Source organism: Empidonax traillii, unplaced genomic scaffold (assembly GCF_003031625.1).
Source record: "Empidonax traillii isolate 1590-97213 ecotype Southwest subspecies unplaced genomic scaffold, ASM303162v1 scaffold200:size922451, whole genome shotgun sequence".
NCBI lineage: Eukaryota > Metazoa > Chordata > Aves > Passeriformes > Tyrannidae > Empidonax > Empidonax traillii.
This window is the reverse complement of record NW_020955393.1, coordinates 97920-112133: the sequence shown is the minus strand read 5'-3', so window position 1 is coordinate 112133 and position 14214 is coordinate 97920.

The following is a 14214-nucleotide window of genomic DNA, read 5'->3' as shown; positions in this document are numbered from 1 at the left end:
AACAAGAAAATGCAAAAATATATGCTTCTAGTCATCCCATACTATTGCAAATACTAAATGAACAAAAAGCCCCAGGTGTGAACAGACTGTGGGCAGAAGCTTAAAACCAATGTCCTCAAGGCAGACAACATTGTATGACCAGCTAAACAAATAAAAGATAAAAATAAGGATCTGCTTCAGGAATAGATTTTAAGCTTCCTGTGGAGAAATATCCTGAAGCTTGTATTACCTTCTGTCCTCACACCTTCAGTGGGTGCAGGAATCATGTGGCAATCCCATTTAAGATGCTCTACTGTAACTTCATTTTGATATGAGAAAGAAATTTAAACTGATAACAACAATTCTCTGGAAGAATTTCCCTCTTTGGAGACAGACAGTGAGGTAAAAAAAGCTCATTAAGGGTCAAGATAAAGACAGGGAGATCACCTACCAAGTACTGTCATGGACAAAGCAAACTTGACTTAGGAAAAATTTAACATAAGGCAAATTTAATTGGATTTTTATGATGAGAAACAAAGTTAAAACAACACTGGGAACCACTGAAAAGAGTCTGATCCCCTCTAATTTACTCTTCCCCATCATGCAGTTATATAAATCATAAGATCTCCTCTGAGCCTTCACTCAACCTTGTACATCAAAGGCGCAGGTCCCTTCTCAATGTTTGTGGCTTTTTGCTGGATTTGCTTGTTTTGCACTGGGAAACCTAGAGCAGAACACAGCATTCTACATTGTGTCTCATCAGGGCTGAGCAGGGGGAAGAATCACTTCCCACCACTGTTTGTTTTGTCCTTAAAACATGAGTAATTTCTGGTCTCTTATAGACCTCAGACACTTCCTCCAATTTTCATGACCTTACAAAGATAATCAAAGAGTGGCCTTGCATTGACAGGAGTCAGCTCCTTTGGCACTTGTGAGTTCATCCCATCAAGTTCTGTTGACTTCTATAAATCTATTTTGTTTAAATATTCCCTAACTTGATCTGTCTCCACAGTGAGAGTAAGTCTTTGCTCTGGACTTTCACATTGGTCTCAGGGACCTAGGATTCCTTAAGACCAGTGTTACTAGAAAAGACCAAGATGAAGAGGACTTCGAGTACCATAGCCTTTTTACATGTCCTTTGTCATCAGACCCCTTATCACCATAAGCACATTTCCTTTAATTCTCCTTTTGCTGCTGTACTTGTAGAAACTCTTCCTATTGGTCTTTATGTCCCTTACCAATTTCAACTCAACATGGGTCTACTTTGGCATTCCAGATTCCTTCAGTGTCTCTATATTCTTCTCTGGTCATCTGTCCCTGCTTCTCCCTCTTCTCTGTTTCCTTTTTATGTCTCAGTTTAGTCATCATTTCCTTGCTTATCCATTCAGGTCTGCTTCTGTCAGTCCTGCTCAACAGCACTGACCGTTTTTCACCTTGAAGGAGGTGAACCCTGAATATCAACCAGTTCCTTCTGGACTCCTCTTCTCTCCACAGCTGTAACAGATTATCATTAAAGCAATTCGGAAACCTCATAGATTGCTTGTACCCTGTTGTATTGTTCTTCCAGAAGATAATGGGCAGCAGCATGGGAATCTTAGGTTTCAAACTTTATATATATACATATATATACAAAAAATCTTTACAAAAAATATATACAAAATAGATATAAATATTTGTATCTCAAGTAAATTGAGTAATTATTTGATAATTAAGTAATTATTTGCCTATTACAGCATAACCTGTAATTCCCAGAAATCTATAGAGCTGTTGCCAGTCCTGTGTTCTTATATGGGAAAACATAATAAATGGAACCACTGTCCCTTCTCTTTTTCTATCTTCCCTTCACCTTCTATAACCAGAAGGAAAGGAACAGTCAGAAGGCACCAAATTACTGGGTTTTTTTCATTTTTTTTCTTTCATTGTCACGAGATGCAATTTCATATCATAACTAACCTTAATTATACATGTATTTGATAAAGACAATTTCCTGTAAGAAAAGTGCTTTTTTTGCTTTCCATATGAATTCCATTTAAAAAATTCAACACCATACTTGCTTATTTCCAGGAACATAATTCTGAACTATATGATACTCTGAATCAATAAAAACATCAGCCTGAAGTTAAAAAGCTGTAAGCTATTTATCTCCTGTACTCTTCTGTAAAGGGTCTGAGGGGGATACGCTATTTTGACATATTGATATTCACTCCAAAAACTGAAATATATTCATAACGATTGTTATTAATTGTCATTAATTATTCATTTCATGACTGTTTTATGAAGGGAAAAATAAAGTACCATCCAACTACAACAAAACCAACTCCAAATCTCTGAGATACATTCAAAACAAGAATCTTCTTCCCCTGGGCTGTAATTGTAGAAGCTGGATAGCACTTTGATGGAAATCATCTGACTTTTTTTGTCTTCCTCAGCTGGCCAGCAGCTTACTAGGGACACAATCTATAATAGTTTCTTAGTTTGCTCATACTATCTGCACCACAGAATCAGCTCCTTACAGTGCTGTCTTTAGTGGACAAATAGTGCCAATATTTGCTAGTTCAGAAACTCAAGTCCAGTCCTTAAAAAAAAAAAAAGGCTTTAGGGATGAAAAGGAAGTACTAATGATTCATGGTTGCTTGTGCTCTAAAATAAAGGGGTAAAGATAGAGGGAAGCTTGAGGTTTTCATCGATTTATTCCATCTTGAGTCACTACTGTCAATCAATAACTAGGTATAGTCAGGCTAGTATTTCTGTGTGCTCTGAGTATAAGTTGGTTGTGAAAATTGCTCTGTATTATAGGTCTCTCTCTTCCCTACCAGTAAGCACTGAGTTCTAATTCAATGCAATTTCAGTGTTATCCAGCCCCATACACAATACGAATTGATGATCTGCTCTTTCACCTGTTTCTGTTCTTTGTGACAAATTGATCTGATAAACCAGAAAATTAAACTGTGTCTGGAGGAGCCAGACTAAGCTTCACGAAAAATAGAAGAAATGGGATAAATACTTATTTGGATCAGACAAGCATTTTGCTGAAACCTTAACTATAAATCATAGTGACTAATCATACACAGCAGTATTCAGAATGACATACAACACACCGTTAAACACAAATGTGAGAAGGAGTCAGTACAAATTCAAAAAGAAATAAAAGCCAGAGTTACAAACAAGAAAAGAGTGTGATTATCCTTTTAATTGTAACCTACCCTGAAATCTTCCACTGAATTAATGAGGCGATTCTATCATCTTTGGCAAACAAGAAAGAAAAAAATAATAATAACCATAACATAGCAGAAACTAGGAATCATACCAGTGACTTAGGCGACAGATTTCACACCTGAAATAACAAACAACAAGAAGAGTGAACACTTTGAGAACATCATATGTACTGTGAATTGTTTGCTTATAAATATACTTAGACATAGCACCAAAAGAATGGATAAAAGGTGTTAGAAGTTGCAAAACCTCAATATAGAATTATTTATGTACTGTCAAAGCACGGAATTTTCCAAACTACTAATATCCCACAAAAATTATAATATTCCTGAAAAAAGTGACAAATGCAGTACCTAGCTGGTTACTGAGGAGGAAAATACTTCCTGTTTTACAAAAAGTACCCTTTTTTCTTGAAGAATCTTACTGTGCTTCTCTTCTGTTTCATAAGGTATTGGGGTTAAAGAAATTAGTGAGTCCTTTTAAAATTACTCAATTCCACTGAAAGACATGAAGTAAATGTTTAATTACACAGTATTCTTCAATTCCATTGACTTCAGAACTCAGAACTGGAAATATGCAAGAACAGTAAATTCTATCTCTTTTTTCCCCATGGGCCCTTGTTGAGGCTTGCCCTAATAAAAATGTCATCTGTCTTTTATATAAGGCTACAGAACGCGAAAATCAGCGCCTCAGAGTCTGAGCTTTGACTGCATTCATTTTTATTGTGAACAAGCACTGTAATGAGTTTGCATTGAATTTGGACTGCACTAATTTAGGAAGAATGATTAAAAATCTTCACCTTACTGAAGCCCTGAGTTACACTACAATAATTTGAGTTTTAAACTATGTACTGCAATTACTCTGCATCACAGATGTAGCACTGGAAGGCTAGCTATGTTTTGATCCTACTTACTGCTCGTACATCTTTGACTCTCAGATAGATATTATCATCCTGGTATCAGGAACTTTAGAAACAAAACAAAAGGATTAGCCTTTTAAGGGTTCTAAAGAAAAGCTATATGTCTGGTCCTTATTTTTCTTTAGGCCTTTATCCAAAGTCCACTGAAAACAATGGATAGATTCCTAAATATTTCCAAAGGGTAGAGGCTCCTTTAGATCCTGAGATTAGCTCAGCTGCTTAGAGCATGGTGTTAATAATGTCAAGGTCATGGGTTGAGTTTCAATATAGACCATTCATTTCAAAGTTCAACACAGTGATCCTTGTGGATCCCTTCCAAGTTAGAATATTCTGTGATTCATTGTGTAATTAAACTGTGAGATAGGGTGACACAGGGTGGGTAGAGCCTTCCTGTTCTTATTTGGGGGGAAGGCCAGGCAAATAGAATCTTCAGAATTATGTAATATCAAATATAACTGGAAAAAAGCCTTACACGAACAAACAAAACCCAACTTACAAAATGCGGTTACTCATTGTTCTTAAGATAAGACAAAGTTATAGGTGTAAATTAATTGTCCCTCAGAACATTTACTCATCCACACAATTGTAACAAATGGGGATATTGCAGTTTTTTGAATTCTTCCTTCTAAGTAGTACAAAAAGACTAGAAAAAGCACAGAAATTCAGTACAGAAATTTCCTGAACTGGCTTGATAAAAACAATCAGCTTCACCACCTTATTCCCCTTCATCACCTTCCAAGAAAAGCAGAGATTTGCATGTATTTTGTAAAGAAGGTTTTTCTCACTATCTTTTAATCAAAATACAAGGAGGGGGCCGGAAAAAACTTGTTTTTCCTTTTTTATGTCAAGAGAAACATTTTTCTTTAATCATCTACTAGTTGAAATACTGAGAACTTGTTTGTTCACCATTTTAAAAAAGCAAATAAATAAAATGTTTTGTCAATAGGAGTACTATAATTTACGAGCATTATAATTTGGCATAATTATGTCAATCAGTCAGACTCTGTTACTTCATATGAACATATCTGTTGGGAAAGGCTTTGACACACCCTGGCATCTGGAGCTGAGAGAAGTATCAAAATAATTCTGCCACAGAGGTGAAAGTGAATATTCATCTGTAAAACAACAAACAGAAATAGACGAGCACAGAAAATAAGACACACAGCTAAGTGCCTTTGCATAACTATATACTACATAAGCCAACTAACTGGTGGCATTACATTCTACAGAAAAAAAAAACTGAGTCATTGTATTAAAATGGCTCTTTGCATGTTCAGAACTAAGATGACACCTGGAGGAGGTGCAGTTCTATTTTTTATCCTGTGAGTGTAGAAAGGCAAAGGAGATGATACAGCACTCTTTCCTGAAAGCATGTCTTCCTTTAAAGTTAATATGGGAAGTATGGTTTATGGTAGTGTATTTATGATATTCTACATAGCTATTGTTTAATGCAATTAGTATTGCAAAAGCCATTCGAATGGAATGGCTGTATTGCTTTCTCTGTACATGTGGTCTTTGTATTTGACAAGTTCAGGAATAAATAAGAGCAAGTATGTGATTCACAAATTAAAAAAAGTTAGTAAAAAATCACAAAAATATCCTTTCAGCTGGAGTAAGTGCAAATTTTCCTACTAAATGAAAAAGATGGTTACAAATACTACAATAACAATGAGTTTTCAGATACTGCAGCCAAAATATTACTGTTGTATCTGGTGCCTCCCTCATGGAAGATTGGCTATGTAAGTATATGCCCCGAGATCCATGATGATCCTGTGTTAAAGTACCTTGAAACCACAATTCTGCTGTACATTCCATGATGACAAGAACTTCAAACACAAATATTTTCTCTCTCAAAAAAAACTCTCAATAAAGATAACTGGCCAGCAACATCTCAGGAAAACAGGAATGACAGGAGAATCTATGGAGTTGTAAGCAATTCTTGTCAGCATGGACCAGAGAACTTTAAGTCCTTGGAGATGATTTCAAAGACAAGACTGACCAAAACATTACACATCTTGATGAAACTGCTCAGTTTCATGAAACAATCTGCAGACACTGCTTCCATTCCAACCTCATGGCAAACAGGTTGTTCCTTACACAGAAACAACAAATGCCTTGTTCCAAAGGCAGGAAATGCTCACTTGTCAAATTAATGTGTTAAATCTTCAGTTACCATATTTCTTAGGATGCATCAGGATCAAGCTGGAGTGCCCAGCTGAAACAATAGAATGTAGGGAATACAAATGAAAAATATGCAAATATCTGAGATCCTTTTTGAAACTGAATGCCATGAAAGTAGCTTGCATGAGTTCCTGTATATGCTATAAGTAGTAAAATTCAACAGTATACATTAAGCAAAAAAGAAATTTTTCCTCCTACTTGACCAGAAAACCATGAAGTCTTGTAGTAGGTTTAGTCAAAGTGAAGGTGCAGATTTATGGCTTAATCAGTAAATTTCTTGCAGAGTAAAATGGGAAAATAGACATCAGTGTCCACTGCAGAGGACACAAGTTTCAAAATAAGGATCTCCAAATACTTACATGAAACAATTGCATGAGGTTTGGTAAGGTGAAATGCTGGGTCCTGCACTTGGGTCACAAAAACCTCATGTAGCACTACAGGCTTGGGGAAGAGTGGCTGGAATACTGGACAACTGGATAGAAGTAAGACAAAGACTTCCTTTCTTTTCAGTACCTCTTAGTGAAGAGTCATGGATTTTTGGGGTCAGATTCACTTGACTCATATGTTACCTAGGTTTATCAGTCTATTCTACTGACTGAAATGAACATGAAAAATGGAAATGTAAAACTGGAAATGGAAACAGATTTTTTTCAGTATTGTATGAAAAACTGAAACCCTGAGAGCTGCTGAGGGCAGGAAATCTGCAAGACAATGTTGTAAAGATTCCAGAATGGAACTGACATTTAATCAACAGTGCAGATACAAGTTTGCTTTTGGGTAACTTGTACTAGAGTAATGCAATAAAACTGAATGTTAATCAATCAAAAAATGTTAATCAATCAAAAAATGACACTCACCTGTAACTGTGAGGTAGGTTCTATCCCAACTGCATGCTACTCTGAATCCTGTTTAGAGACAATGAATAGTCCACAGCCTTTTAAATTCATAGATCCGTGCCTTATATACACTATTTTGAGTTAATAAACTGGAATGTACATTTCTTTTCCCATAGCATGATTTTGAGGCAGAAGCTTTTCCCAGTCTAGGTCTTGAGCATTCACTGACTACAGTTTTTATGAGAATTACTCCTTCAGCCTATGTCTGAGTAACACAGTGCAGCATTTTAAGATCTGGAATACCATATCTAATCCTGTCTCTGAAATGGCATGCTTGCAGGGGAATAAAAGCTTGTAGAAGAGCAGCTTGAATTCTGTGACCTATGTGGCAGTTAATCTTCATAGTCACTGGAGGCTATGATGGGGTCTTCACCCAAAATGTCTTAGAGTCATGGAATTGTTTAGGTTAGCAAAGACCTTTAAGACCAACAGGTCCAACCATTAACCAAGCACTGCAAAGTCCACAGCTAAACCATGTCTCTGAGTACCACTTGTACACACCTTTTAGAAACCTCCAGGTGTGAGGATTCAACCATTTCCCTGGGCAACCTGCTTCAAGGTTTGACAACAGTTTTGATGAAGAATTTTTCTTAATATCCAATCTAAACCTCTCCCACAGCAACTTGAGGCCATTTTTTCCTGAGCCATGTCTTCTTCAGGCTGAACAATACCAGCTCCCTCAGCCTCTCCTCATACATCAGATCCTCCAATCCCCTCATCATCCTTTGCTGGACTTTCTCTAGCTGCTTCAAAACACTGGGCCAGAGGCAGGTCTGAGAACAATGTCACAGTGTATACCTAAAGGATCCATCCAGGAGGCAGAGCTTAAGGCAGAGTCACCTAAACCATACCTGTACTGAAATGGTCCCAAGTATCAGTCAGAATCCCGGGTGAGGTTGCTTAGGGCCATTACAGCTTGGCACAAAGTCAGGGAAAAAAATTGCCATGTCATTAAATGCTTTAGGGTTTTTAGAAAGAAAAATATAGAACTAACATGAGTTCATAATTGCAATGGCTTGGGGGGCAAACGTGCACTTGTCATATTGCACACAATTGGAAAAAACATCTACTTATTTAAATTTTTTTCAGTCAAAACACAAATCTGTATTTATTTTCTTCTTAAATCTGAAATCCATTTCCCTGAATTACCTAAATGGAGATAGAAAAAGATAGAATCCAATGTATCAGATAATTTTTTTATCTGACAGGTTTAATTACCTCACACAAATATTGTAATTTATTAGCTTTTTTAATAATGTGACCTTCAACTGTTCATCAGGGAAAAACAAACACTATAGACAAAGACATTTGTTCTGAAATGACTGTAACTAGTGAAACATGCTCCGTTTAGGATGTATATACACTGTATTTCCAAAAGAAGCATACAATGTTTTAATTTGGCAAATTTTTACACATAACATGCTATTCTTGTATTATGACCAACAAAAAATGTATTTAACATTTGTAATGCTGTTGCATTGTGAATGAGGAAAATAAGGTAGCAGACTGAATTTCAGATTATTACGTGAAGATAAATAACAGTACTTTGCACTTACATGGTTTTTTAATTTTTAAGATGCCAAGATTCTTTATAAAAACACACACTATTATTTTATAGATGGCAATCCAGAGATATCTGAGGCAGAAAAAGAGAATTACACAAGGTCACAGAGTTTGTGAGATCAACAGAGGAAGAGCAGAAGGTAGTTCTTGTGCTAACTTCCACCATGTCCTAGTTGAAATGTAACCTTATAATGGATAAACAATAAAAACTTACTAGGTTTTTCCAGTAGGGAGTCTTTCAAGTCCTCAGAGGTGCAACTAAAACATAGTTTCAAAGAATAGTATTGGCTATAGGACAACAACCTAAAGTTCATGTTGATTTAGTAAAGAAAAAGTTGGAACAGGCAATTTTCACACTTTCTTTTGAATGGTCGGTTAACGAGAAACATTAAAGGGAATAAAGTTCTCTTCACATAACCTTTAGTTCTTCATTCATGTTTAATTGTATTTAGAGTAAGATAATCACAATTAAAGCCTCTTTGGAAGGTAATTAGGTGATGACCACAAAGGTGATCTATTTCTTCAGGACTTTTCTGCAGCATATTATGTAGTTGGTGAAAAGAGAGACCATGGGAAGATTGGGAGGAAATCTTGGAAAAGACACAAATGCCCACAGTAAACCTGCAGTGAAAGCGCAAAAGGAAAGATCTTGAAAGTATGAGGAAGGTTAAGCACCAGATGCCCAGCTATACAAAGATGTTAGACACTCTTTTCTCCAGACTTAGAGATGCATTTTGAGGAATGGCTATGAAAGTAGTTCCAGTGTGGTTTTAGCTGCTTCTTCCACAATTATAGCCCCTGAAAACTTACCAGTTTCTATCTTAACAACGGAGAACATTGTTGATTTATTATCTTGGATCTTGAGAGTACTATGCTATCAGAAAAGTCTACAGACAGCACCACTCAGTACATTACAGTATCAAATAATCCATCTATCTCTAGCACTTTTTCCAGGGTCAGACAGCAATTGGAGCTAGTCTAAACAGTCAAACGAACTTGTGTTTACAGATAAAATGATACATAATGCGTTCTTTGAGATGTTTGCTCTTAAAATTACACTCTCAAAAAGTCCTAGTATAATGTATGTATATGTACATTATATATCCATGGCTGGACTTTACCCAGAAAATTCATCCCACCAAAGTCAGTAAGGTAAACACAATGAGTCAGTAAAACAAATGATAAAGTGTTGGACCATACCACTCAAACAAGAGGACAGATGACTAAGGCAGCCAACAGCATCGCATTCATTCTTTTTCCCCAGATTTTATTTTAGTTCTTTGACTTTGTATACAAATTTAAAACTGAAATATTATCCTTGGGTATTTTGATGTAATTTATTGTAACAATCAGAAGCCTCATTTAATTGCAAAAATGGTAATGTTTCTGTAGTAGACCTACTCACTATAACTAGATGAAGGATTTTGTATTATCATTTGCAAACTTCATCAATTTTTTTTTATATTTAGAGTGTTTTATACAATGGATATCATTAATTGCAGTTTCCACTATTTTGACAGATAACTCCTTTTCCATTTGTGTCAAGAAACAGCCAAGTTTCCTCTGACCTATTTAAAGTGACCATCATTGACGTCCTTGTATATTGAGTGCTATTCATAAAAATCTCATCCAAAGGCTAGAGAACACCAATCAAACTTACTGTGTTCTTTTCACTTTGGATAAGCATCTAGATGGTTACCTGGGGTTTATACAGGCCTGTCTGGTCAAGAAATCAGTCAGAGAATCTTAAAAGAATGTGTAGGCTTATGAGAAGATTTCCAGTATATCTTCTTTTCAATCAATTTATTAAAAATTAAAAAAAAAGAAGTTGTGATGTAAGCTCACAAACCTGAGATTTCAGAGCAACTCACTGACTATCATCAGTTTTTTGTCATGAAAATATTTTACTTCTACTTCACCAAAAAAAAATTGAGCATTTTGCCTATGTACAAACAAGTATGTAACAGAAAGGTGGGAAGTGTAAACACATTTCTCAGTGTTCATTAACAACTAGAAAACAGGCCTGCAAAAGTGTATCTGTCTAAAATATGTTTTGTGCTTTTTTTCCCCCTTAATTTCTAAAACCATTTTAATCTTTGGTTTTATTTTTATAAATGGGAAAACAGTTACTAATTCATACTTTCAAAAAGTGAAAATATTGTGGTCATTGTAAATACATCTTGGGTAATAGATGGTGAGAGAAGATACTGAATACAAGAAACCTTTCTCTTATGGCTTTTCAGATGGAATCTCCATGTCTATTTCTGCACACATCTGTTAAAATCACCTTTAACTATGTGGTACAAGTAGTTGTGGAATAGCTGTACTGATCTCCCATAAATTACTATTCTGACCTGCAGATGTCAAAGAGATTTTGTCACTGCTTTCAGCATTGTAACTTCAGTCTTTATCTTTGGAACCAGTATGCTTTACACACCAAGACCTGTGACAGTTTAATACACCAGTACCTTACAGCTACTGGCAAATGAGGTTACAGCTGTAACCACAGGGTCAGTTCTCTATAAAGTCTGATTGGGGTTTTGGGCCAAAATGCCAGATTTGCATTAACAGATGATGATATAAGGCAAAAGTTCCCTTCTGCTCATCCTTTAGGAAGGTGGAATCCTGAATCAAAAGGATGGTCAGGGAAAATAATTACTGAAACCATCAGAACTTCACTACAGAAGCATTAAGGTGTAGAAAAAGCAATTTGTGATTAAGTAATATGAGCTGCACAAGTTAGCCAAGCTTTCTTTGGTATTCCAGTTTAGTTCAGCCAGAGTTTTATATTACATTTATTTCCCTATAATTTATCCAAATCTCAACAGGAATTCTTACCTTTCCTAAATTTTGTGAATACAAAAAAAGCACTAGGTAATGCAAATTACTTGAAGAAAAATTTCTCTGAATTTATTAACTAAATTTTCCCCTCTTTTCTTTGCAAATTAAATTCAAATCTTTGCAGAGATTCTTGTATTTTTGCCTTGGAAATAGAACAGCAATTACATTAAACCTCACAAAATTTCATAAATTTTTCATATTTCATTTGTCTTGATCATTAGCATAATAAAAAGAAGGAAAAATCCTGATAATATTTCTCAAGATTTTACATTAGGATTGGATAAATTTACATACATCTGGGTTAAAGTCTTTGCTGATTTTGCAGACACTTTGTGTAAATTTCTCCCAGCCCTGACAATATATTGCACACATCGCATATCTAGAGATTAATATTTTAATAGATTTATCTAAAATAGGTCAAATTATAATAAGATATAAACCAAACAGTCCTTTGGCTATATCTATAACTTTCTGGCTGATCTCCTGTATAGATCACTAAAAACAATCTTATAAAAAGAAAAAAAAAAAACAAACCAAACCAAACCAAACCAAAAAAAAAAAAACAAACTTTTGAAGCAGAGATATAAATCCATGAGGCATTCACAGATATTCCCAGAGTGATGGGATTCTTACTGCTGATAAGCACATCAGAGTTGACTATCAGTCTAAGTGTGGTACCCTCAAAGAACAACATTTCTAGTAGTTCTAAAACAATGGTCAATCATCAGAAATCAATTCTGATCTTATCTGTGATAGAAATAGGTATTGAAGGAAATAAAAGAAAATAATGTAGCATGCTTTATGAGCTATTTTTGTCTTTTTGTTTTCCTTTTCCCCATGGATGATTTTCAATATAAAACAAAAATAATGCCTCTCTTGACACTGAAAAAAATTATACCAAGCATACAGGAAAGCAAATTTAAAAAAAAAAAAAAAAAGCTGAGTAGGTGGGTTTGAGACTTCATTCCCTCTTCATTTCTCAGCTTACTTTTCCGGACTGATGTACTAGGTCTTGTTGGGATAGAGTTAATTTTCTTCACTGCAGCCCAGGTGATGCTGATTTGGATTTCTTACCAAGGCAGTGTCAATAACACACCAGTGATTTGGCTATTGCTGAGCGGTAGTTGTACAACATCAGGGCACTCTCTCTTTCCCACTCTCCCTGCAGTGAGTAGGCTGAGAGTGGGCAAGAATTTAGGAGGGGATACAGCCTGGAAAGCTGATGCAAATTGACCAAAGGAATATTCTTTGCCACATAGCATCACGCTCAGTAATAAAAGCCTTGGGGAGGGTTTTTTGGGGGGAGGGGGGTTCTAGTCATTGCTCAGAGACTGGATGGGCTTTGGTCTGCTTGTGGGAGGTGGTGAATGATTGCCTTTGAATCACCTTTTTTTTCCCCCCATTCCTTCCTCTTTCCTTTGCTTATTAAACTGTCTTTACCTCAAACCATAAGTTTTCTCACTTTTATTCTTCCTATTATCTCCCTCATCCTGCTGGGGACAAGGTGTGAGCAGGCAGCTGCATGCTACCTAACTGCTGGCCAGGACCAATCCATTACAATTTGCATTGGAGGTGTTTTAGTTGTCTTTACATCAAAGTAGCCTTTTCTTACAATCTTAGTTCCTCCACATCCTGTGTATTGGTCTGCGCTCAGTGTTCTTTCCTTTTCAGCTTTATCATCATTTTTATCCCGAGTACATGCTAAAATTTGATACAAAATTCAACCAGCAAATCTGAGTTCTGCAAAAACTGTCAGGAAGAAGAGATTACAAGTATGAATCTAATCTTATAATTCTATTGCCATAGCCTAGGAATATCTTGCAAACCTTGTTCATTTGTGATTTTTGGAGTGAAGTGCCATTGCTGAAGAGTCAGTAACTTAATAGAAGAGACATCAACAGTCAGGAAAAAATACCTCAGAAAATAAATGCTATATACAATTTATATGATAACAAACATAAAGGACAGTTTAGGCTTTCACTTTGAGACAAATTTTATCTTTCATTTAAAGAAGTACTGGAGAGTGCTGGATTGTCTCATAACCTCTTCTTGTAAAAGGCATTGGATTTCAGATGAGTGCAGGAAAACACATACACACATAGAGTTAGAGAATAATTGAGTGAATGACCCAGGGCGATCATTCACCTTCTTTTCAGGGAAACTCACAGCACCTGAGCAAGAGAGCTGTCCATCTTTTTTTCTACTGTGATGAACAGTAGACTGTTTCTAGACAACTACAAAGAGGTACTTTTAATACCTTAACTTCACTAGCAACTTTGTGATGAGAGCATCCACTTGGAAAATGGTATTTGTGAATGTTGATTATCTGCGTTAAAGCTGCCATTGACAGGACAAAAAAGAGGTTCATCCTCTGAGAATGCAAAGTTGCAGAAAAATGGACTGTGTGACCTTTCCCTCCTATGTTAAAAAATCATTTTCTTTCATACTAGGCTTCCTGACAGAAGATGTGGCACTTTTTGTGATTTTCCTGTTGATTCCCATAAGAAAATATAGAGTTTTATTTTTCTCAGTAGCTGAAATCTGGGACAAAATATGTAATACCAACTGATAAATGTAGTTTAAAGGTATTTTAGTTGGAAAAAAAAAATCATGGTTAAATCT